General features: G+C 42.5%; 1 protein-coding gene across 2 annotated transcripts in view; it reads right to left on the minus strand.

Moving 5' to 3' along the window:
* VOPP1 (VOPP1 WW domain binding protein) overlaps positions 1-26055 on the minus strand; it is a 100268-nt gene that overhangs the window by 55277 nt on the left and 18936 nt on the right. The window lies entirely within an intron of this gene.

Here is a 26055-nt window from a genome sequence, read left to right on the forward strand (position 1 = left end):
CACACCATTCAGTGAGGGGGTCCAGTGAAAAGAAAAAGTCACTATATTCTGAATTGTGGGAGATTCAGGAAGGATATGAATATGACAAATATTTATATACCACTTTTCAACAAATGTTCCCAAAGTGGTTTACCTTTCTATCTGGCTCCCTGTCCCCAAAGGGCTCACAATCTAAAAAAGAAACATAAGATAGACATCACAACAGTCACTGGAGGGATGCAGTGCTGGGGGTGGAGACGGACAGTTGCTCTCTCCCCCTGCTAAATAAAGAGAATCACTACTTTTAAAAGGTGCCTCTTTGCTCAGTTAGCAGGGGACTAACTGATCCCAAGAAAGGGGATCAAAATAGGCACATGCCATGTTTCATCCAGAGGTGTGCTCCGGTAATCCATCACAGCAGTGCCTGTGATATGGCTGAGTCTCTGTTATATGACATACTTAACTTATCAATTAATCCAGTTCTAAGATTAGTTAAATGTGCAGAAGAACTGCATAGAATGTCTAGGACCACCATATGCTTACTTAAACCTTGCCACGTTGTTTTCATTTAAACTATAACAGGCAACATGCCTGTGGATTAAATTATCCAAGCAGACTTTTTAGCAAGCATAGCAGCAAGCAAAAGTGATATTTAATGCAAGCTTATTAAATGAAAAACATCTTTACAGATATTCTGTTTTCAGAGCTGACTATTTCTAGCATCGAACATAGCATCTACTCCAAGTGAAATACAGCACTGTTATTTTTAGTCCACTATTAAGACAGAAAACAGAAAATTCTAGTGTTCCTTATTTTTAAAAATGCTTTAACTGATGCTTAGGTTAAGATGCACAGATTTAAAACTAATTCAAAACTAGAACGGACGAGTGAGCAAAATTTTCTGAAAGGTGTCACCTGTCACTGCTTCCCTCCCTTCCTCCTGGACTGGGGAGGCTAGGGGTAAAAGGAGCCAGGCAATAAACAGCTACTGCATCCTGAGGGACTAGAATATGGCTGCTGCCTTGCAGAGACTACTCTTGTCTAGCAACTCAATGAAGGAGATTTAGAGAGCAAAAAATGGTGGTGGCGGCGGCAGCAACAAAACAAGTTGTGCTTAACCTCAGCCAAGACAATTCCCTCCTCCATGTAAGCCCAAGACTAGCACCCACATGTTGCCTTTTTCCCCCATGAGAGGGCTTGAGTGCAGGTGGCGGGGAAGGCTGCAGGAATTTACCTTCCCCGCATAAGATCTTGCTGCTACCTCTGGCAGCACGGATCACACACCCAGCTGTTCCACTGCTGCCTCTGGCAGTGTGGGGCTGTAGGGGTAGCGACGTGTCATCCCAGCTGCCGGAAATCCTACTGTGCGAGTCCACAGTGTATTGTGAGAATCACCTCCAGTGCCGGCCGGAAGCCCCACAGTGTCTCAGCGCTGGCTGAAAGCAGCTGGTGATGACACACAAGCAGTTTGATGTGGTTACAGGCGCGAGCACACCCTTAACCTCTGCTAACTGGCAGGCTTGCTGCCAATGCACCACTGGAATCTGCGTAGATCCCGGTGGTTCTTATACTCAACCTAACCTGGGCAGGGCGTCCCTAGTCCAGGTTAAGCTGCACGTGAGAACAGCCTTCACGTTGCTTGAAGAGACTTCACTGGGGAAATGACATTGCTAATATTTAAAAACAAAAACATTTAACACTCCAGACAAATGCACAGTATTTTAAAATACACAACAGAGTCTTAATTAGAATGATTTACAAAGCCCATTTTCATACTGACATTTTGAATCTCACAGACCTTTTGACTCATGCATTCTAAGCTATCTGTAATACTGAACACACAGAAGTAATTTCTAGGAATGAACTCTGGAACATTTCATAGCTGCAATTCCACATTGCTGCATGCAATTATCTAATTCTGAATGCTACTTTGGCACAATTGTACAAACCCCTTGTGAAAAACAATAGCATTGTATGGATTATCATGCAAGAACACACATAAATATATGCCATTTTGTAAACTTATAATTAAAATGAGTATTGGGGGGGGGGCAGTCAAAATAAGTTACACAATTTTTGTTTTATATAAATATTTAGAGACACTTAATTACAACAAAATTACAAACAATGCAGGAAAACTATGCAACCATAGTCCTCCACCAACTCTAACTATAAATCTTATGCAGAAAACCAATTACTCAAATTATATTAACAGAAGCAGGATTGAAAAGACATCATATTACCCTGCAAAGACATTCACAGAATGAAAATAAGGGCTCTCAAATCTGCTCTCAAAATGCCTATTTCCTCTATTTATTAACAAGCAACTCCTCACAAGTTGCTAGCTCATTTGTTCAACTTTGTAGAACTGGGAAATGTTGATTTCCAATAGAGAAACCCTAAAAAAGGCTTCTGTATCGCCTGAGTTATTCAGATTCCATATGTGCTAACATAACAGGAAAATGTAACCCAAGATCACATAACACAAAAAGCAACTACAAACCATATATCTCAGTTCTTTCAAAACAAGAGCACAGTGTTGCTCAAATTCATCTTCAGGACTGGACTAATGCTGAAGGAAATATTTATACTAAACTGGTTTTAAAAGATATTTCCTCTTTGCAGATAAGTCTGTGTTTCAAGTAGAAGGGGTGGGGATAGGATAAAGATTTCTAACAAAACAAATTCAAACTACAATTCCCACAATTCTTTGGAAAGAATTTTGCCAATTAAAGTGGTTTAAACCTGTTATAATTTTTTTGAGTACAGATATGCCCACATTGATACCTCAGAATATGACCTGAATGTCAGCATCTAAACTACTTTCTGCCGGGGGGCGGGGGGAGGAATCACAACATAACAGTTAGTCACAAAAATAATTTCAGATCAGTGGTGTTATATTGTCACTAGACCATCTACTAAAATGAACCTGATGAACCTAATGAGAAGGCAAGCCGCTAGATTGTGTAACCACCACAAGTACAGTACATTCCACTCCGCTGCCAGTCAGTCATACAAGAAATTCTCAGATGGATGTCAGAGCAAAAGGGAACAGCAGGGAGTTCAGACAAGCGTGGAAATTAATGGGCGTTTGGGGATTTATTTATTTTTAACTCCCCCCTCCCCTTGGGAAACAGACAGTGTACATAGTATACAACATATGGCATATCAAGCACAGAAAATACACTCTACGAGAAAGAGATTAATCAAGTATAGCAATGGAAACTGTGTTCTGAGGAACCTTTGGGACTAGACTTTAGCATGTTCAGACATTACTCTGAATATACATACAGAAGGGAGCAGGAGAAGGCCCACATGGGCCCCTCACATGATTTTGCCATAGTATGTGTATGAAAGAGTATATGCAAAAGGGGCTAGTAGTCCAGGTTGGTCCCAGCTTCTCCCAGAGGGTAATTCCTTGGTGGAGCAGGTGAGAGGATGTGGATGGGGAGGCAGAGTAGCTGTGGACTATAAGAATACCATCTCCCTTACTAGGATCCCTGTCAGGGATTTGGCCTATGTTGAATGTGTGTACCTAAGGCTAGGGACCAGGGATAAATTGGGACTTCTGCTGGTGTATCGATCACCCCGCTGCCCAGTGGAGTCCCCAACTGAGCTGACGGACCTGGTTTCTGAGTTGGCATTGGAGTGGCCCAGGTTGTTGGTGGTGAGGGACTTCAATGTTCATTTTGGGACCAGGTTGTCGGGAGCAACTCAAGAGTTCATAGCAGCCATGACAACTGTGGGCCTATCCCAATTGGCCTCTGGAGCGACACAGGATGCTGGTCACACACTTGAACAACATAGGGTGGTGTTCCATGGGTGGGGACTCCTGTCATCTCCCAATTGTCATGGAGGGATCACCATCTGGTTAAGGTAGAACAGGCTTCCCCAAACTGCGGCCCTCCAGATGTTGCTGAACTACAACTTCCAGCATACCCAGCCACAAAAAAATTGTGTCTAGGGATGCTGGGCGTTGTAGTTCACCAACATCTGGAGGGCCTCAGTTTGGGGAAGCCTGAGGTAGAAGTTACCGCCTCGGCCCACATCTGCAGGGGTGGAGGCCTTATTAGGCTGGTCCACCCAAGGAGGTTAGTGGATCCAATAGGATTCCAAGAAGTCTTGGAAGGGTTTAGGGTTGGCTCTGCTAGTGATTCTGTTGACTCTCTGGTGCAAACATGGAATAAAGAACTCACTAGAGAAGTAAACACAATTGTTCCTAAGCGTCCTCTCCAACCGGTTTAAAGGTTGCTACCCCTGCTAACTTGGCAAAGAGACACCTTTTATCGTGGTGATTCTCTTTACTTAGCAGGGAGAGAGTAACTGGCCCTATCCACCCACAGCACAGTACCTCCAGTGACTGTCACTGGGGTCTATCTCATATTTCTTTTAGATTGTGAGCCCTTTGGGGACAGGGATCCATCTTATTTATTTATTATTTCTCTTTGTAAACCACCCTGAGCCATATTTGGAAGGGCAGTATAGAAATTGAATGAATGAATGAATGAATGAATGATTGATAATAATAATAATAATAAAGACAGCCCCGTGGTATTCAGATGAGTTACGGGAACTGAAGCGGCAAGGTAGACGACTAGAGCGCAAGTGGAGGAAGACTCGGCACGAGTCTGATCAAGTACATTTGAAGGTTATGCTCTGGCAGTACAGGTGGCAAAGAAGCAGTTCTTTCCTGTCCTCATTGCTTCCGCAAACTTACATCCAGCTGAATTATCTAGGGTTGTGAGGTGGCTAGTATGTACCCCTTCCCCTTGAATTTAAACTTGGAACCATTAGTTGCTCGCTGTAACATTAACGAATTTTTTGCAGATAAAATTTCTCACATTCAGGTAGAGCTGGATTCCACGGTTATTGCAGAGTCTACTGTGGAGGTGTCCAGAAACTCCTCTTATAGGATTAGATTGGATCATTTTCAGTTTGTGACTCCTGAGAAAGTGGACAAACTGCTTTGGACTGTGTGCCCTACAACCTGTTCTCTTGACCCTTACCCAACTTGACTTATTTCACCCAATAGTCATATTATCAGAGAGAATCTGGTAAATATTATAAATGCTTCTCTGAGGGAGAGCAGGATGCCTCCCTTGTCTTAAGGAGGCTGTTATTAGACCACTTTTGAAGAAACCTGCACTGGATCCCTCAGAGTTAGCTAATTACAGGCCTGTTTCTAACCTTCCATGGTTGGGCAAGGTGATGGTTTCTCAGTCCAGGCAGCAGGTGGTGGTTTCTCAGCTCCAGGCAGTTTTGGATGATGCAGATTATCTAGACCCATTTCAAACTGGCTTTCGTGCGGGCTATAGGGTCGAAACGGCCTTGGTTAGCCTGATGGATGATCTCCAATTGGCTATTGACAGAGGAAATGTGACTCTGCTGATCCTCTTGGATCTCTCTGTGGCTTTCGATACTATCAACCACGGTATCCTTCTGGACTGCCTGAGGGAGGTGGGATTGGGTGGCATTGTTTTGTAGTGGTTCTGCTCTTACCTCTCTGGTAGATTCCAGATGGTGTCACCTGGAGACTGTTGCTCAAATGGATGAACAGCACCACGTGACTGAATGAACTGGAATCGGAATGCTCACAAAGTCAATCAATCAACTCCAATTTTATATGGTACACCTATCTGAACAGAAATAACACACCCACTTAATAAAACAAAGTACATACAAATGTTGCAAAGGACAAGCATGTCTCCACAGGTGTTGTACATAAGAAACCGTGGGAGGACAAAGCATTTGAGATTAAAAAGCTAACAATGCTATGTTTGTATTTACAATTGTCATAATCTGATGAAATAACAGTTTGTTACAAAACAGAAAATTCTTGTATTAAATTGGTAACACAAGGAAAATATCCGTAAAATCTGTCATTCTTTGAAATACAGGGGAGCGCTTCTCACGATCAACGATCACGATCAACAAAAATCGGGCTAGCAGAGGCTAGCCCGATTTTTGTTGACCGTCAGAACCACCGGGCTCGCAGCCGAGCCCGGTGGTTCTAGAGCAGCAAACCCGCTCAAGAACCCCTCGTAAAAAGCAGGTATGCTCACGCAGGGCATACTGGGGCTTGCGAGGGGCCCCCACCAGCTCCGTCTCGGTGCCGGCCATCATGTGGGCGGCTGATCCGGCCACCCAGGGCTCCCTGCCCGCTCTGCCCGCAGTTCTTACAAAAGCAGGTCTCACGGATCGTGAGACCCGCCTCATGGTTGGATTACAATTATCAACTCCATTCCTATGTAACTGTGAATGGGAATGTGTTGCTGTACAACGATGAGAAGAGTTCTCTTTATTCTACTCAATGGTGTTGAACCCTGTTTGTGGACTATTTGGATTACAAGATAAGAACTGTTCTGATCACACCTAAGTGTTAAAATGGACTATATATGTTGTGGAAGATCCTTTGCAACTTTTGTATGTACTTTGTTTTAGTAAGTGGGTGTGTTATTTCTGTTCAGATATGTGTACCATATAAAACTGGGGTTGATTGATTTGACTTCGTGAGCATTCCGATTCCAGTTCATTCAGTCACGTTTTGCTATTCATCTATTTGTTTATATATCACGTGGCTCCTGTTGGGTTAGTGAGACTTTTTGGAGACTGTTGCTCTGCAAAGCAAGAACTGAAGTATGGAATTCCACAAGGCTCTGTACTATATCCAATGCTATTTAATATCTACATGGAACCTCTGGGTAAGATGAGTAGGAGGCTTGGTGCTGGGTGTTATCAATATGCTGATGACACCCATATTTACTTCTCCATGTCAACCTCATCAGGAAATGGCATATATTCCCTAAATGCCTGCTTGGAGAGGGTAATGGGCTGGATGAGGGATAACAAACTGAAGTTGAATCCAAATAAGACGGAAGTACTGACTGTTGAGGGTTGGGACCCAAGAGATGGTTTAGATCTGCCTGTTCTGGATGGGGTTACACTCCCCCTGAAAGATCAGGTACATAGCTTGGGAGTGCTCCTGGACCCTAAGCTCTCTCTGGTTTCTCAGGTGGAGGTGGTGGCCAAGAGCGTTTCTTATCAGCTTCAGCTGCTACATCAGCTATGTCCATTTCTAGAGGTGAATGACCTTAAAACAGTGGCACATATGCTGGTAACCTCCAGACATGACTACTGTAATGCACTCTACGTGGGGCTGTCTTTTTACATAGTCTGGAAACTATAATTGGTACAGAATGAGGCAGCTAGATTGGTCTCTGGGACAACACGAAGGGACCATATAACACCGGTTTTGAAAGAATTGCACTGGATGCCGATATGTTTCCAGGTGAAATACAAAGTGCTGGTTATTACCTATAAAGCGGCTTAACAGCTTGGGATCAGGTTATTTAAGAGAGCGCCTCCTTTGTCATGAACCCTCACACCTTTTACGATCTTCTGGAGAGGTCCGATTGCGGTTGCCGCCAGCTCATCTGGTGGCGACTCAGGACCACGATTTCCCTGTGCCTGCCCCAGGGCTTTGGAATAAGCTCCCTACTGAAATAAGAGCATCTCCTTCTCTGTTTGTTTTCAGGAAGACCCTCAAGACTTTCCTGCTCTTGCAAGCTTTTAGTTAGAATTTTAATACTTTTAATAACTTGTTTTATATTGTTTTTATCATGTTTTATGTATTTTTACCTGTGATTTTAATGTTGGGATTTGTACACCGCCTAGAGATTTACATATCAGGCAGAATAAAAATATGATAAATATATAAAAACTGCCCACGTATAGGCTCTGTACATGCAACTAATGACTCTGCCTATTCACAGCAAAGGGATCCTCTTCAGATTGCTGATGACATTCCTCATTTCTAAATAACCCTCTCCCCATGCCATTAAAAACATTCACAGGAAAGCAGCACAGCCAGAGCAGCCTAAGGACATTACAGATATTAGAACAGGGATTATGGGGGTTGCAGTCCAATGTCTGCAGAAAGACTGAAGGCTGTGCAGCCCTGTGTTAGAGATACCACAGAGAGACTGCCTGAAAGGTCCTCTGCTGGTTCATTTACCCTCACCCTGCTAAGGAGAGCCGATCCCCACAATGTACTTCTGCATGACGGGGCATATGCTACATGCAAGGTCTGTACATTCCTTACACTAGCATGTGCATCTCCATACGATGCACAAATATAATGTGTTGATCAGCACTACATATTGAATTACAGAAGGGCCAGGAGGGCTCAGGCAGGCTATTACTGGCCTAAAATTGTGGGTCAATCAGGAGGGACAGCTTGTAGATTTTATTTAAGTCACACCCCACTCCTTCCCCCATGATTTGTGCATTGGCACCAGCAGATCATCAATGTGTGGTGTTCAAACAATCTTCACACAAGAGCCTCTTTTCACGTTACCTTTAGAAGTGTCTAAGCTAATGCAGCATGGCTCCTTCCAGCATGGCTTATCGATATCAGAAGCCCACAGTCACAGGGGAAGAGTCTTTGTCATGGACAGTTTAAACACCAGCAGTGGACGTTTAGATGGCCAGAAGCACATCCTGTTAAATGTCAACAGGCCCTAACCCATATTAAACTACAGAAGACTTATTCAAACAACATGCAAGCTTTGAAGTATAAGAAAGATTTAAATGTAAGTCAGGTTTTATGGACTTTAAATTATTTGCTTTATTTTACAGACACCTTCCTCTAGTCTTAGAGATGAGAAATCCAGAATAAATAAGGGGGAACTGAATATGCCACAATTTTTTCCACCAGGAAGTAAGCACAAATTCTGGGGAAGCTTGAGGGAAACAGGAAGCATTTAAAATACAAGAGCTCATGATACAGTGCATAAGCACATTACAAAGGAAATGTAGCGAAATTTCAACCAGATTAAAATCAGAAGGCGGGGAAATATGCCATCTGACCCAATTTAAATGGAAATCTAATACTGCAATCAGAAGGACCACTATATCCTTGATGTTTCTTAAACAAGAACCATTCCATACTTGCACTGTAAAATATTACTCCTTCAAGCTCTATTGTATCAGATTCATTGCTGTTGCTACAGGAATAATTGCATGCTTGACAACATAATTACAACCATCACTCTAATTGCTATGTACTAGGTTTATAAAGATTCCCCAAGAAGGTGATGAAATACAACATCAATTTTATTAGTATTACCCTGAGATCCAGTTTAAATAAATATCAGTTCCTGGAGAAAACCATGGACGATTTTAGATGGCTAGGAGATCAGGAGCACCCCATAGTCTCAGGCTCTCCTCCGATCCTCCATTCCCTTGTGTTTATTTATCCCTCCCTTTTATTTTTTTCTGTTGGACATAACCACAGTTAACAACCATGGTTAGAAGCAGTTATTTTCAAACTGTGGTTTGAGTTATCCATAGTTAGCAAAAATGCCAGTGGAGATGCTCCAAAAATGAAGGGAAGCGGGAAATTCACAGGCGAGAGAGAGAGAGAAGAGGGAAGGGAGGAGCATGGGAGCTCATGAGTTACAGCATGATGGCCGAACTGGGCCACATATGCAAAGGCTTCTAGTTCCCAAATTAAAGATGCTACATCCTTAGTGTCACCTTAAGTGATGCAGCAGGGAAATGCTTGACTAACAAGCAGAAGTTTGCCAGTTCAAATCCCCACTGGTACTATATCATGCAACAGTGATACAGGAAGATGCTGAAAGGAATCATCTTATACTACATGGGAGGAGGCAATGATAAATCCCTCCTTCTACCAAAGAAAACCACAGGGCTTTGTCGACGCCAGGAGTTGAAATCGACTTGACGGCACACTTTACTTTACATCCATAGTATGAGCAAGTTTCAAACAAATGTTCTTCTATTACCCCAGACATTTTCTGCAGGGGTGTGTGTGTGTGTGTGTGGTTTTCTTCCTCAGATGCAATGCTGCTTAATTGCCCCTTCATTAACTAAGAGAGATCTATATGATTGGCTTATCTTACCTTAAGCAGCTTTATGTACTTAAATAGAACAGTTTCCTTGAAACAGAATAAACCACAGATTAGTATTTAGATCATAACTATATAAAGAGGCCAGGTGAGACACTTGCCTATTCTGGACTGATGTGTGTTATTAAAAAAAAATAGAGCATATTTTAATGAGTGTCTTACTTTATTTGCCAACCCTGTCAATATGTTGAAATTTATTTAGGGCACACAATAATTTAGGGCAATGGTTTTCAAACTGTCCCAGGGAACCCTCAGAAGCTTAGCAGGAGTTCCTTGGTGATAGGATCAGTAATAGTCGACATGGTTACCCAAAAGGGCAACTTGCCTGCTCTTATCAGTCTTGATCTTACAAGTTGGATCCAACAGGCCTGACCAGTGAACGGAGTGTGTGCCCAAGAATGCCCCCCATAACTTTCTGTAATTCACAGGAATTTATTTATTAATTTATTCTATTCTATTCAACATATTTTTATACCACCCAAAATGCATATGTCGGGGTGGTTTACAACAAAAAACAGAAAAGCTAAAACATTAATTAAAACAGATAAATGACCACAGAGAAATTAAAATATTGGTTAAAATAAATGACAAAAAAGCTAAAACATTACAACAGTCTAAAACCTTAAAACAATATTTTTAAACAATGTTAAAAACTATTAAAACAGTATTTAATTAGAAGCCTGGGTGAACAAATGTGTCTTTAAAGATTTTTTTTAAAAAACTGTCAGAGATGGAGAGGCTCTTATTTCAGCAGGGAGTGCGTTCCAAAGCATCAGGGCAGCAGCTGAGAAGGCCCGTCCTCAAGTAGCCACCAGACGAGCCGGTGACAACTGCAGGCAGAACTCTCCTGATGATCTCAATAGATCAATCAATCAATCAATCATAGGCAGTGGGGTTCATGACGAAGAAGATGTTCTCTTAAATTAGAAGACGTTTATACAGTTATTCTATCTTTATCTCCCATCGATCTTAATAGTGCACTGAAAGTGCTTACCTAGTTTTGCTTGGAAGACCCTCTACTAATAAATTATCAGAAAACCATAGTAATGGTGTTTGCTAAGAGACCCAAATGACACAATGGGAAAATTAATGGCAATATGACTGAACAGGTTGGGGGTGGTGTTTCAGGCTTCAAGGGAGAGAAATGCACATTTGGACTATATAGTGCAAACAACGCAGTGAAGTACTGCTGCAATTATGAGATTCCGGTCTGATGGCCAGGAGGGCATTTTGTGCTGGCAGCCATTAAGCTGTTTCAGGCTAAAGCAATGGCTCAACTGCTTTTTGGAGCTCATTTGGGACCTTATACTAACTTTAGAAGCTATTCAAACTAAAATTTTAAGAGCAGTCCTCCAAGTATCAAAAGATTTATCTAATTCTGCCCTTTGGTTGAAGGCTGCGGTAAACAAAGTGAAGACCAGAGCATGAATGGCAGTATTTAAATATTGGTTAAGTATTTAAGTGGACAGCAGCTGCTCATCTGCTGGGGAAGGCAGGCGAGCTCCTGCCTTCCCCACAGCCCGCCTGCCTGACCCAGTGAAGTAGTGTGAAAGACCTCATAATCTGAAATAATACATTGAGTTAAATGTATTTGTGTACAAATATATTAAATATAAGAACAATTACCTCATGGTGCTTTGAGATGCACTGCACTATGGTTAAAGCAAACCATGGAATGGGGCAGGGGGAGGAGAGAAAGGGAGAGAGGAAGAACGAACTATGCACAGCACACTCCTGATCTCTTAAACATGGCTAGAATATTTGGAATATTACATCTGCAACCAGTCATGGTAACAACTGACAGACTAGTGCAGGCGCTGTATGAATTATTATATTTTTAAAGAAACAAACAGGCTAAACCATTTTTCAACTCTGTGAGCATGAGCTGAATAGACACTTGCAACTATGGGCACACCAAGCCGAGAGAACACTTATCTCTGAATGTTTGTCACACGTAAAATCTTCCTTACTTGGACACAAATCTTTATAACTTGGACTCAATTGATACAGTATTGCCCATTAATTTGGCTTCCTACTTGTACACATGCAGGGTTTAAACCACACTGATATCAAGGAAACATTTTCACCTTCCAAAACTATCCTAAATGTCTGCTAGGGAAACGAATTATAGAAGCACTTTGTTACATAACATATTTTACATAACTTGTTCCATGCAAATCTCCTTACGCAACATTAAATACAACCAGGCAGGCATGGTTGTTGAAAATAGCTCTTCCTCTCTGAATGTGCCATTTGAAACCCTCTGGATTTTGAAAGCTACATGAAAAGACACTGTTTTCATTTGCAGTGCTCTGATAGCAAACACTGATTTCGAGCATCTCTGACCTGTATTTAATTTGTTTCAACAGTGACAGAAATTTACTCAATAATTTGAATTAGCTGTATGCACACTGATATTATGCTGAAAAATGTACTGGTTTGAAGAGGATAAATCTTTGTTTTAATTTGCTGTGTCCCCAAAATGTGTGTTGAGTTGACAGACCATCTATGTGGCATCACATCTTCTCTTCCTCCTTCCTCAAAACATGTCTTTCCCATAAAGCCTTTGGCTTAATCCTGAGTGCTCAGCTTCTAAAGAAACTAAGTTAAATAATTCCATAAAGGAATCACATATTCTTTCCACTGTTACCCTGGCCTCTATCTTCCTTCTTCCTTCCCTTGGTTGTCTGACAAAATTCAGACTGTAGGTTCCCAGCAGAACTCATTCGAGGGAAGAAGACCAAACATCTGATGAAAACCTAATGGGCCCATTCACATGACGGCGGGCCAGGGGGCAGGCTGGTCCAACTCACCTTCCCCCTCCTCCCAGACTATTGCTGAAATATTGCTGGAAGCGCATATTGTGCTCCCAGACAATCCATGCTGCATGGTGCAACACCGAGCTCTGGAGGCTGGGACAATGTGTCCTGGCCTCCAGATATCCCACAATGCACCATGAGACATGTGCAGTGCATTGAGAGATTCCCCCAGGAGATAGGCGTTCTAAGCTCCTGTCTCTGTGTCTGCTTGGGCTGAATGCAGCCCCAGTGAACACATGATCCTGAAAGCCAGGTTAAGGGCTCACTTGAACCTTTAACCCTGGCTAAATGCCTGGTTAAAAAGCTGGGTAAGTGGTGCTGCCCTGCCAGAATGGGGCCTAATCCCAGTGGTTCTCACGTGCAGCCTAACCCAGGCTGAGCATCCTTAGCCTGGGCTAGGGTGTGTGTGAGAACAGCCTCAATGGTTTCGACAGAGGGCTCACCACAAAAATTACGCAAATCTAGACACACCCTAACAGCTCTACCATTTACCAGTTCTCCTGCTGGTTTCTGAGGTTTCACAACACACAGCATATATCATTTTAATCACCAAATTGTTAATATAACAAGAAAGATAATGGTCTCATCAGTGACTGATAATGTGAATGGGCCAGCCTCTTCATAATTTGTTCACATTTGTACTCCACATAGAAATGTAAGGAAATTACCACGACTCTTATCATTTCATGGTCTCTTGACTCCACTATTTACAAGCCTTGCTTGGATTTTTTGTATTTGTAAGGGCATCCTCAGATGCGCAAAACATACAAAAGCATTTGGCCAATACAAATGCTGTTCACTTCCCTGGGGATTCTACTATTACTAGGAATATTTATATACTATATACCTCTTTTCAACAGAAGCACTCAAAGCAGTTGCGGGGGTGGGGAGAGTGGCAGAGACAGACAAACAGACAGACTTCTGTCCCAAGAGGACTCACATTCTAAAAGGAAACAAAGGTAGACACCAGCAGCAACCACTAAAGAATGCTGTGCTGGATTTAGACACAGGGACAATTGCTCCCCCTCTCCTAAACATAAGAAGAGCACCACCTTAAAAGGTGCCACTTTGCTCAGTTAGCCAGCAGAATCCTTGATAGAAGGTATAGTTGTCTAAGGAAGACAAAGATGGTGGTACCATTTAAGACAGGGCTGCACAACTTCAGCCTTACAGCTGTTTTAGCACTGCAACAGTGTTCCCTCTAAGGCGTGCACATGTACGCGTACTCACACAGTTTTTTATGTCCTCTCAGTTAATCTTAGATCCAGCTCAGATTGAATCAGGAAGGTCTCACTCTGAATGCACTTGCACACACACTGCCTTAACACTGCTGCCCAAAACAAAACTCATTCCACACACAGATGGCGGGTGGGCGGGGGGGAGATAGATACAACACTGGACTGCAACTCCAATTGGTGGCCAACTCCAACTCCAGCCACGGTGGCCAACAGGTCAGAGATTATGAGAGAAAAACAGATCCTATTTTAGCTATCTAAAGGGCTGCTTACTACCTCGAATCTACATTCATCAGTAGAGGCCCTCCGCCAGTTTCCCGCACCATGGGAGCTCAGGTGGAGGGAGTCATGGCACCCTATATCTGGAATGCCTTCCCCAAAATAGTTTATCTAGAGCTAACTTTGATGTCTCTTCAGTACCAGGCAAAGACTTTTAATTGTCCAGGCTTTCCTGCATATATAATACAGGAGCTGGTTTTGTTAATCTATAGTTCAACAGGATTTGATTGTCTGCTGATAGTTGCTCCTATAATGATTTTATAATGTTTTATTGACTCTGCTTGTTTTGGTGTTTTATACTTTGCCCACATGCCAGCCTAGGCGCTTATGCCAATGGGTGGCTAACACTTTTACTAAATAAATGGTTTCTCTAAGTGAACACTGGCACTCTCAGAGAGAGAGAGAGAGCTTAAGCGAAGGAGGAGACAACCCTGAGGAATGACAACCACCTCTTATCATGGAGCTGGTTTATTTTAAAAAGAGCAGGAGCACACAGGCAAGGCAGCAATGCATAAAGCTATGCCACCAACATGTCCCACTGTATGCAATCTCCACAGTTAGGAACATAAGAAGCTGCTTTCTACCGAGTTAGACCATTGATCCATCTAGCTCAGTACTGTCTACACAGACTGGGAGCGGCTTCTCCAAGATTGCAGGCAGAAGTCTCTCTCAGACTGGTCTGGAGATGCCAGGGAGAGAACTTGGAACCTTCTGCATGCAGATGCTCTTCTAGGAGCGGTTCCATCCCCTGAGGGGAATATCTTACAGTGCTCACACATGTAGTCTCCCATTCAAATGCAAACCAGGGTGGACCCTACTTAGTAAAGAGGAAAACTCATTCTTGCTACCACAAGAGCAGCTCTCCCCTCCATGAAGTTTATTTCCCAGCAGTTGAGTTGTCAGGTCTGGCTAGAAATAAGTTATCTCTGACATACAATAAGTTATGCTAGTGGGGCAGATAAACTCAATTTTGGTGGACTCTTCAGGCATACAAGAACTACAGAATAAAGGCCATTGGACATTTGCTAAAACTAGAATGGGGGAAAGTTCATTTTCAAAAAGAACAGCTGAGTGATTTAAGTGCATGATATCCATGAATATAGCTATGGAGATAGAGGTATTTTAAATGTTTTTCTTTCTCTGCAATTTTCAAATCCTGGAAGTAGCGTGTGCACGGACATAGGCTACTTCCAGTCACTTCCGGTCCGAGGAGCAGATGGGGTGGCAGGGAGGTACGCTGCCACCCCACCAGACCAGTTTTCCAGCAAGCGCTTGTGGGGGGACATGGGGGAGGAGCGCACCCTTCCCCGCCCTTAAAAGTTATCCCCCCCCCGCCTTCAAACTGGCCCCTGCCAGTTCCGTGCACATTCCTAGTGGTCAGTTGCACACTTAGGAATCAGGGGGGTTGCAAAGATAGTCATGAAAACAGATTTTTAAAAACTTCAAGGGGTATCTAGCAACAGATCATCAGTGAGGCCCCTTAAATTGTAAATGTCAGAGAGACACAAGCAGCACATGAACTGACAAAGGGACCCCAAACTCCTCTGGGATGTGTGGGGCACAGGTCATCTGGTGAACAACTGGTCCTGTGTCTTAACACCTCCCTCAGGGACACTGCACAGGACTCTGGAAGAGCACACTAGCTGATGACCCACTGAATATCTAGGAAAGTCAGAAGGAGCCCCACGCTGAAGACCTGAAGAAGCAAAGCAAGGATGGTGACACCACTCACTGGGTCTCTGACTGGCTGTTTGGGCCTTGCAAAGTGTTCACCTATATCAGCCATGGGCACCAGCCCAGCATGAGGGTTCAATCTCCAGGGTCTAATTTATCAGGACACTGCAGCAATTTCATCAATAAAAACAGAACACTGGCAACTTTACAAGAGCAATCATGCTGGAAAAAGATAACAGTAGTTGCCCAAATCTGACTGCATGGGCGCTCAACTCCCCTCCCTCCGACAGACTAACTTTCTCTGAAGGAAACTGCTTTTGCATGCCACAAAACTGGCTGAGAGCAGTCATTATGATATGACCTCTGAAGAAAAAAACAACACCACTCTAAAACATAACCTCTAAGGCTTCTCATGTGTGTGATATCCATGTGATCAGGCTTAATTAACTTTTCAAGAGTGCATTAGCATTTCTGCATGGAAGATATTAAAGATGTATATTATTTCTAAATGAAACATTCAGTGTCCTGAAATCTACTCACTCTTCACAGAAGCTGTACAGTAGAATAAACTGACCTCTTTATTTCATTGCTGCACTATGCATAACTATAAAAAACAGAGTATAACCACAAAAAATGAGTTTATAAAATGGAGTCAATTACGTGAAAAGCATTCTTGACAAACCTACCATCACTACCCCCAAAAAACAAAACAAAACCCACTCCAAGATCTACTTGGTGCTGAATTCTTTTGTTTCTAGTTATGATATAAAATCTCTTTATCCAAAAAGCCTAGTTATTCAAATCCACAGAATTTAATTTTGTAGTCAAGTCATGTTTATTTACGGTCATAGACCAAAATTTACATACATAATAATACAGTTATTAGTTTAGACACCTTTCATCCCCCAAAGCCCTCAAATTATCCTTGTTATTTAAAAGCTCTGGAATGTATGCTATATATCAGGTCTCAAAAATGAATGACCCAATAAGCCAAACACAACCCACTAACTATATACTGAACATAATTCAGAGTTGATTTAATTTAAATAACTTAAATTGCTTCACAGAAGGACTCAATTTTAATGATTTAAATCACTAGTCAAGAAAATCCCAACCAATCATCATTTTCTAATAAAAGTACATTCTTGTTGTCTAATCCAACCTATACAAGAATTCAGAAATAGATGTAGGCTTCATTTTAGAAGGTACACGCTGTTCCATTCAGTCAGGCCTTGCATTTCGTTCTTGCACTCTTTGCACACATGCCTTTCTTACCCACAGGTATAGGGACTTCATTAAAATATTCCCAAATCGGGTCTCTTTTACAACTGGCTGCCATGATAAGCATTTCCCTTCTACAATGAGGGATACCCTCCAAATAGGTTTCCTCAGAATTGCATGAACAGGTTTCATTCAATTTTGTTTTCAAGTATGATTTCCCTCCCTATCCCTTGGATTTATATCCAGACTCCTCCTGGCTCAAGTCTATTCCATCCCCCCCAAATCCGCTATTCACTTATTGACCACCTTTGTCTTTGCACTTTTAGGGGGTGGGCAACAATGTTCCTTCTAAGATGTGCGTGTGTGTGTGAGCTCACACATTTTTTGACATCTGCTCAGTTAATTTCATATCCCACTCAGGTTGAATCAGGAAGGTCATACTCTAAACATGCATGTGCACACACTGCCTTGATACTGCCACCCAGAACAAAACTCATTTTGCACACAGATGAAAAAAATTAGTGAGAACACTGGTGGACAAGGGCTAGAGAGAGAGTGCATGTGTGCGTGTACGTGCACTGCATGTACACAATCTGCAGAATAGGCTTGATCAGGTCCGTTATCTCTCATCTCCATATACTGCTGTTAATGAGTTCACAGAATATAATTAGAAGTTTTGATTAATATTCATGATGATCTCTTTGACTTAGTTTCTTAATGAATTTTTTTAAAAAATGAAATCCAATTTAAATTAGAAAATTGATTTTAAAATATCTTTTTAAAAATAAAATAAAATAAAATAAAATAAAATAAAATAAAATAAAATAAAATAAAATAAAATAAAATAAATTCTCTTTAACGGGCCTTCTCCACTGCTGCCCCGAGGCTTTGGAATGCACTACCTAGTGAAATAAGACCCTCTCCATCTCTGACAGCTTTTTAAAAGTCTTTAAAGATGCTTCTGTTCACCCAGGCTTTTAATTAATATTGTTAAAATGCTGTTTTAAAATATTGGTTTTATGCATTCTTTTAATCTATATGTATTTTAGCTACTCTGTTTGCGCTTCGTAGCATATCTTAAATATTTTGTATTTTTAGATCCCTCCCTTCTAGTTTTGATTGTTATACCAATCTCAATCTCAATCTCAGTAATGCATGTAACACTCTCTTATATAAACTATTTAATTGTATTACTGTTTCATACCTGTGTTGGTCTTTGACCTAATAAAGATTGATTGATTTATTTTAAATTGTTGTAATGTTTTAAACGTTTTGTTTTTGTTTTAACTAATGTTTTACTTTTTCTGTTTTTATTTTGTTGTAAACTGCCCAGAGACATAAGTTTTGGGCAGTATAAAAATATGTTAAATAAACTAACTGACCCCATTTTATCTCCCCACCCCCAAAATTCCCTCTTCCTCAAATCTGAGCTGCTGTCATTTTAAGATACTTCTGTTTTTGAAGTCAGCAAAACCAGTTTGTTTTACCTGAGTCCATATTGCCTACATATTCGCTGCCCATCCATGTTTAATCACCTTTAATTTGTTCCAATTTCTGGTCAGATTAATCTAAAGAGGTGGAAATTACATCTTCTTCCTATTAATCTGAATTAGCATAAACAATAGCACAGTTCTCCTACACTGGGCAAGGTGTGTCCAACCCTTCAGCTCAAAATGCTCAAACCTCCATGATGGCATCAGGGTTGAAAAGGAAGTGAGAGCCTGTTCCCTCTGTCAAACAGCTTCCAAAGCATCATAGAGGTCTGTGCTCATCTGAAGGGGGTGCAAAAGCGGTGTGTGTGTGAGAGAGAGGACAACTATGATGCCCCAAAGAACATGCCAAGCCCAGGACAAACCCTGAAATGACTTGAGAGATGAAGTGGAAGAGCAGGCATTTGTGTACACACACACTTTCCACCACGGGCTGGTCAGCCACCACTTCAGCCCTTCTTCCACAGCCAGGAAGTGCCTGACACGAGCAGAGGGGATGCTGTAATAGGTCTCTCTGGACTTGGCACCATGGAGTTGACTCCAGGGACAGGCACTGTCACTGTAGCTTTGCTGCAGTCAGCTCTACTAACTGAGGAGGCTGCTCTCCGCACAGCTGTCTCCATGGAGCTGAGCCCAGAGAGACCTACCACTACCTCTCCACTCAAGCTGGGTTTTTCCTCTGAAGCCATATTCCAGCAGAGGAAATCCATGACCACTAGTATCATGGAACCCAGAACGGTGCATGTGAGGTGGAGAGGGAGGGTAAAAGCAGAAAGTTCTCTTCTTTTTGCCCTGTCTCTCTTTTCCCCTCTCGACACAACAAAACACAAAAACATTTTGGGGTTCCCACTTGTATTCTTGCTATGATCTATTCTAACTCTTCATCTTGGAGCATCTCATTATCACATAGCTGTATGATTGATATCTCTTTGAGCAATACCACATTATATTAACATAAGCCCTGATCATTTAAATGTGAAATTCAGAATACAGTTGTCCCTTGCCAACCGCAGATTTCCCAATCGCGAATTTGAATATCCGCAACTGGGAAATTGTGTCCACCCTTGCCAAACACGACCTGAATATCCGTGGTTTGGAGACTTTTTTTCAAATTTGGGTTGGGATTTGGGAGTCATTTCCGGGGGTTGGTTTTTCTATTTTTTACCTTAATTTTTCTGTCTTTTTCAACTGTGATTCCCCTAACCCCGTGTTTCCCATGCATTGCTATGCCTCGTCAACTGCAAATTCACTAACCATGAGGGTTTCCAGGAATGGAACCTTCGCGGTTGGCAAGGGACGACTTTACTCAGTATTCACGGTTTCAGAATGTTAATGTTCTTTCCTGGACTATAGAGCCTAGCAATGTTGTTGATCCTAGAAACTTCTTTGATGATAATAGCATCTGTCCCATTTGTTTTCATGCCCTTTTCTCGTACTGGCAGCACACCTAATTCCAGCCAAGGGATTTCCCACCAATGTCTCAAACAGGAAAGTGACTCAGCATTAATACATTGTTTTTAAATGTACAGAGCACCAGTGTTCAATGATCTCTAGCTTTTAAAGATAGAAAGTCATGACTCAATGGCTCACACAAAACAAAGTGAGCTGCCTGTCTAAGCAACAGGCATACTCACTGCTTCTGGGGAACTTTAAACCAGAGTGCTTTGACTTTTGTTCTTATGAGTGAATGGCAGTGATTCGTTTATATTGGAACAACTTAAGCGATCCACATAAGGACTCTGCTGGGGGGAGTCTAAACCTGCTCCCATGAGCCCAGCTACTGAGAACTGATCCTGTTCCTATGTACCTAGCTCCACCTTCTCATTAGCACACCCACATCCTGAGTTCTGGATGCCCCAGCCATCCCAAAGAGGAATGCAATAGGTCTCTGAGCACAAACTGTACAGACATATACTGCACCCCTCCAGAGCCCCAAATCAGAAAAAGATAAAGGAGTGTTTCATGTCGAAATCGAAGGCCAAACAGCTATTTCTGAAAGGATGCTAGGGTCTGCCTAAAAGGTGTACTCTCTAACCTAGAAGCCCCACCAAGATGCATGGACCCATACTGGAAAGACTCCCATTTGGAGAGCTGCTGCCAGTTAGCATAGGCAATATTGAATTAGATAGACCAGTGATCGTACAGCATTAGCAACATTCTTCTGTATATACAGAGTTTCAAATGCTATGCCAGGGCTGCACAACTTCAGCCCTCCAGCTGCTGTTAGACTACAATTCCCATCATCAGCAACAGCAGCCAACAGCCAGGGATGATGGGAACTGTAGTCCAAAATCTGCAAGGGTGCAGTTGTGCAGTCCTGTGCTAAACCCTTGCATCAAAGAAAGCCTTGGTTCAGCAGCCAACACAACACATGCAGGAAACATTAACAATTTATCTAAAAACACTCAATGTATTTATTTGTCCCATTAAAGCTGATAGGAATACTTCAGGGTTTCTCCTAAACGGATTGGACACTGCAAACATTGTTCTGTCACATGGTATGCTCTGCAATCCATTGCTGTTCTTTTTTAATAATAAAGAAAAAGGCGGGGGGCAGATTGACTGTTTAAGTTCCTAATGGATTTCAGGAAGTCTCTTGAACGGAGCCAAGGCAAATGTTGGGAAAGGAACATTGGCTCGTTTTCTCTGATCTATTACCCAAGGAGCTCAAGATGAGAGTATGGGAATGACCCTACAGCTATGAGGAAAGGCTTCATGGCTAATTCTGGATAAGCATAAACCACCTTTGATTTCCATAGGCTGGTCATAACAGGAAACAGAACAGAATTTAAGTCTCTTCATCTCACACCAGCAATGAGACTATCGCATCCTATTGTGACACAAGCCTTCTTCAAGTGTTATGCAACTGTGTATACTGTTACACTTATTATGCCAACAGGAACACCAACAAGTCGCACCCTCCATGCTGACCCACCCAGCACTCTCCAAAGATAGTGTTTGCTTGCAGAGACAAATGCTGTACCCAGAGAGAGATCCTCCTGGTCTTTATCATGCGGATTCTTAAGTAGGAGGAGGATCTCTCCCTGGGTGCAGAATTTGCCTCTGCAGATAAAACTAGCGATATGCATGAATTGATTTTCGCAATTCAATTTGAGTTTGAATCAGCCCAATTCTCTCTCGAATCTGCTGCCCTCAATCTGGGTCAATTCAATTTGAATTCAATTCAATTTGAATTTGAATTCATTCAGCCTAATTTTTAAGGGCTAGGGGGCATCAAAGTGGGTTGGGTGGCAGGGCCACATGGGTGCCAACTGCCACCCAAACTCCAAAGGAATCGGGCAAAGGAGTGAATTTTAGGAATCTTTATGTGTTGTGGATTCTCGGTTGTGAAATGACTTCTTCATAAAGAATACCTATGAAGGGAATCGCTATGAAGAAGTCATTTCACAACTGAGAAGCCACACATAAATTTTTTTTAAAGCCCACCACTGGCTGTGATGGCAGTGGTCACTGGGGACAAAATGAAGGCTTGAATCACCAAATCAATTTGAGCTTGAATCAAGGGTGATTCGATTCGACCTTGAATCTGGTAACCATTCTCAAGGATGATTCAATTCAAATCACTCAAATCCCCCAGATTCAAGTCAAATTAATTCAGCCACAAATCGATTCACACACCCCTAGATAAAACTCTGTATGCCAGCATACGCTCTGCATGCTGCAGAAAGTGCCAGAGCTTGCCAGCATGTTCCTGATTGCATTGTAGCCACAGTTACATAATACCTAAACAGCTTCTGCTCCTACAGAAAGAAGACTAATGCTACCCTGTCACCTCCTACCAATTTCTTTTCATGCTAAGCATAGGAATATGAATTGGAGAAGCCATCCTGGCCATGTGTGCAAATCCAGGATCTCAAGATAACTACAGAGAAGCTATGCCTTGCATCTTTTTCAGTCCTTTTTAAGATGGACAGTCCTTTTTAAGATAGACTCCACATCTGAAACATCGAGGGGGAGGTGTATCTGCAGGGCAGTCTCCAGTTAATGGGGAGCTCTTCCAATTTGGATGCAGTGAGGGGTACAGAGGCCCCTGACCCTACCTGGGCCAGGCATTGGTCCTCCTGACACACCAAGGGTTATGGGGAATCCTTTGGGTGTAGGTTCAGGGTAGAATTCAACCTGGCCTCAGCAAACATCCCTGCTTCCCTAATGTCTGTAGAGCTCAACTGAACCGCTGTTCATAGCGGGAGTCTGGAAGTTGCACAAGGAACTGCTCAAAATTTATAAGGTCCACCAAGTCTTCCAAGGTCTTCAATCCTTCCCTCTCCATCCACGCCTCACTGGTCCACCTCAATGGATGAGCAAAGGCCTGGCATGTCTCACTGAGCTTCTGGAAGCTACCAAATTTCCAGTGGGCATTCTCATGGGTGAGTATGAACCGGAACTTGACTCTCTGCTGGAAAAGCCAATAGTCATCCATTTCTTCCACCTTCAACCCTGCAGACATGGCCAACAGTCTTCCACTGAGACATGGTCTCGGGTAATACAAGTACTGTGCCTACGGTGTTTTGTAATTGATACATGTTCTTTCAAAATTGGCGAGATATGAATCAGCCTCTTCCTCTCCTTATATTTAGGGAACATCTTTTTTACCCACTAGGGCTGCTGGGGCAGTTGGCTGGGGAACGATCCCTCTGTTAATCTGCACCATCTCAGCTTTGTGGGCTAACTCAGCTTTCCTCTGCTTCACCACTAGTCTCGTTCTTTCTTTTCATTCTCTTGAGTTCCACTTGGAACTTCCAATATTCTGGACTCTGGGTAATTGCCTGTGTGCTCACATCTGGCCCTAGACCAGTACCTGGGTCTCCAAGTGTCTGTGGAGGAGTCCCTTCTCTTTTCCTCCTGAAGCTTGCATTTTGGCTTCCGTGCCCTCCTCTGTAGGGCTGGCGCTCTTTACATTCTTTCCTCCACTGAGAAGCATACATGCTTGCCCTTATTCCTAGCACTAACCTGCCTGTCCATCATTTTCCAAGAGCTCAAAATAAAACAAATCTATACTTGCTTTGATCTGGTTGCAAACAAATCTATATATTTAAAAGCCTTAGGATGTATGTCATACATCCTGTGGTCGGGGCGTAAAAGCACACCAAGGGCCATCCATGCAGGCTAGAAGGGAAGCCCTGGCTTAGCTGTTCTCCTCATGAGGAGACTCAGCAGGGCGATGGAGGCCAGCCCTCGGTGCGTTCTCCTGCCCAAATTGGCCATCCTCCTCACGAGGAGACTTGGCATGGCAACATGATGGAGGCCGGCAATAGGAGCAGACCTAGGTGCCACGATGCCACTCTCCCTGGGAGTGAGGGAGGGAGAGAGAGAGAGAGAGTTGGGGAGGAGCGAGAAAGAGAGAGAGCTGTGGGAGGGAGAGAGAATGGGAAAGGTTTCACCATGCCGGATGGCACGGGCTGGCTTAAGGAGGCAGGGCAGGGAGCCGGATTGTCCGGGAAGGGGTGAGAGATGGAGAACTAAGGCACAGATGTCCTGCACAGGGTCAGAGTGTGTGTGTGTGTGTGTGTGTGTGTGTATATACACCTTCTCTCTTTTTCCCCCGTTATGTATAAGAAAAGATACATTTCACTTCTTTAAAAAAAAACTGTAAGAAAAAAATACCATCACTCCCTCCCATTTACTCAGGGTTGCTTTAGTGTTCTTCTAGTTTTCTTCCAAACCCTAATCCCACTGCACTACCACCATGTCATCGCTCCTGCCCAAGGAGCTGACATTCACTAGGGTGAATCCTTGACCGCAAGTGATTCACAATAGGCTGCCACGATCCACTTTATTTTAATGTGGGACAAACCACTCTCCATATAAGATTCCTAGGGGAGGTTAATGCGGCAAAACCATCCCTAGGAGGGCTGAGTAGTCCTAGGCCCTCAAAGGCGTGTGATCAGGGAAGAACCAAAATGAAGTGTAGCACAGGCACACTTGACCAACAAGGGTTTGTTATTAGATTAAAAGAAAAACAAGAGTATGCAATAAGAACAATTTTCTCTTCATAAAGCAGATGGTGTGAGATAGTTTTCATTAACCTGGCAAATCAGTTTCAAGCAATACAGTAAAGGAAAATGACTTCCCTCACACATCTAACTGAACTGATCTGTATCTTATTACTCTCAGGTAAGGATTTTCCTGCGGTCAACAGCCTCCCAGCTGTAGCCTCCCATTTTCCCAGCAGCTTCTCAGCCAGCTCTTGGAACAGAACAAACTAAAGAAAAAGCTTTCTCTTCTTCAGCAGGTGGCTGTGTGTATAGTTCCCACCCAGTCCTCAGTAACAGTCCTTTTATTTTGATTTTTCCGGGTTTCACCCTGAGAGGCCCACCCTCCCAGCAAGATTATTGTGAGGACAACAAAGTAAGAACTAGAAACTAGACATTTTATTTCTAAATAAAATCTCAGCATAAAATAACCAGGATAGCCTACAGTCAAAAGATTAAAACAATGCCATATTTTAAGTGAAAAGTACTGTAGAAATTATTTGTATGTAACGTTGCCCTGTGGGTTCTTCCTTGGATTTTGGAGGACTCAAAATCTTCTTTATATTAATCTACAACATACAATATGGTAGTGTTTACAGATCTTTCTCTGTAAATAACATGATGGCCCAGGGTGGCAGGAGAAGGAAAACAAGAGCAGAGCAAAAAAAAAAAAAAAAACCCAGATAGCAAACAAAATGTAAAACAAGTTCCACATAGATTCAAAAATGAAAATGCACTTAAAAGTCTATTGAGCCTGAAGTATCAGACCACAATGTGATCTTCTGGAAGTGAACATCAGTTATTATTAAAAGGTTAAGAATTAGCAAGCATATATATGAATTTATGGCTTCAGAGCCATGACACAGGCCTAGTTCTTCTCAGGGCCAAACTCACTCACGTTATACACAGTTGCGTGTAACCCACACACACATTTAAATGCAGCCACAGGAAGCTGGAATCATGAGCAAAGAACTAGCAGGGACAGCGGCTGCTTAATCTTTTCCCCTTGGGGTGCTGTTTTGCTAAAAAAAAAAAAACCTTCCCAAGTTGCTTTTTTCCTTGGGGTGGGGGGAGGGAATATAGGGAGAGATATCCGTTTTCCTAAAGAGGAAAATACAACTGAGAAGATGGCATTTTCAGTAGAGAAAGTGTTAAACAGCCCCCTCTCCCCCATCCCCACCTCAAAAGTCCAGCCTCTGCTTTTCATTATAAAGAAAATAAAAGTTGGTGGAAAGTTACAGAAAATGTGTTGTATGGCTCTTACTCTGGTGGTAAACCTGTGCTTGGGCTTCAGACCACAGGTGGGAGCTCACATGACTGAACACTTCTCCATTAAAAAAAAAAAAAATACCATGCAGACCGAAAATCAACACAGAAGGCAGAAGGCTGGACTAGAACTCCCTGGCATGTAGCTTTTTATGTGTAGGTTTATTTAA

The sequence above is a fragment of the Hemicordylus capensis genome, chromosome 6 (assembly GCF_027244095.1).
Source record: "Hemicordylus capensis ecotype Gifberg chromosome 6, rHemCap1.1.pri, whole genome shotgun sequence".
Taxonomy (NCBI): Eukaryota; Metazoa; Chordata; class Lepidosauria; order Squamata; family Cordylidae; genus Hemicordylus; species Hemicordylus capensis.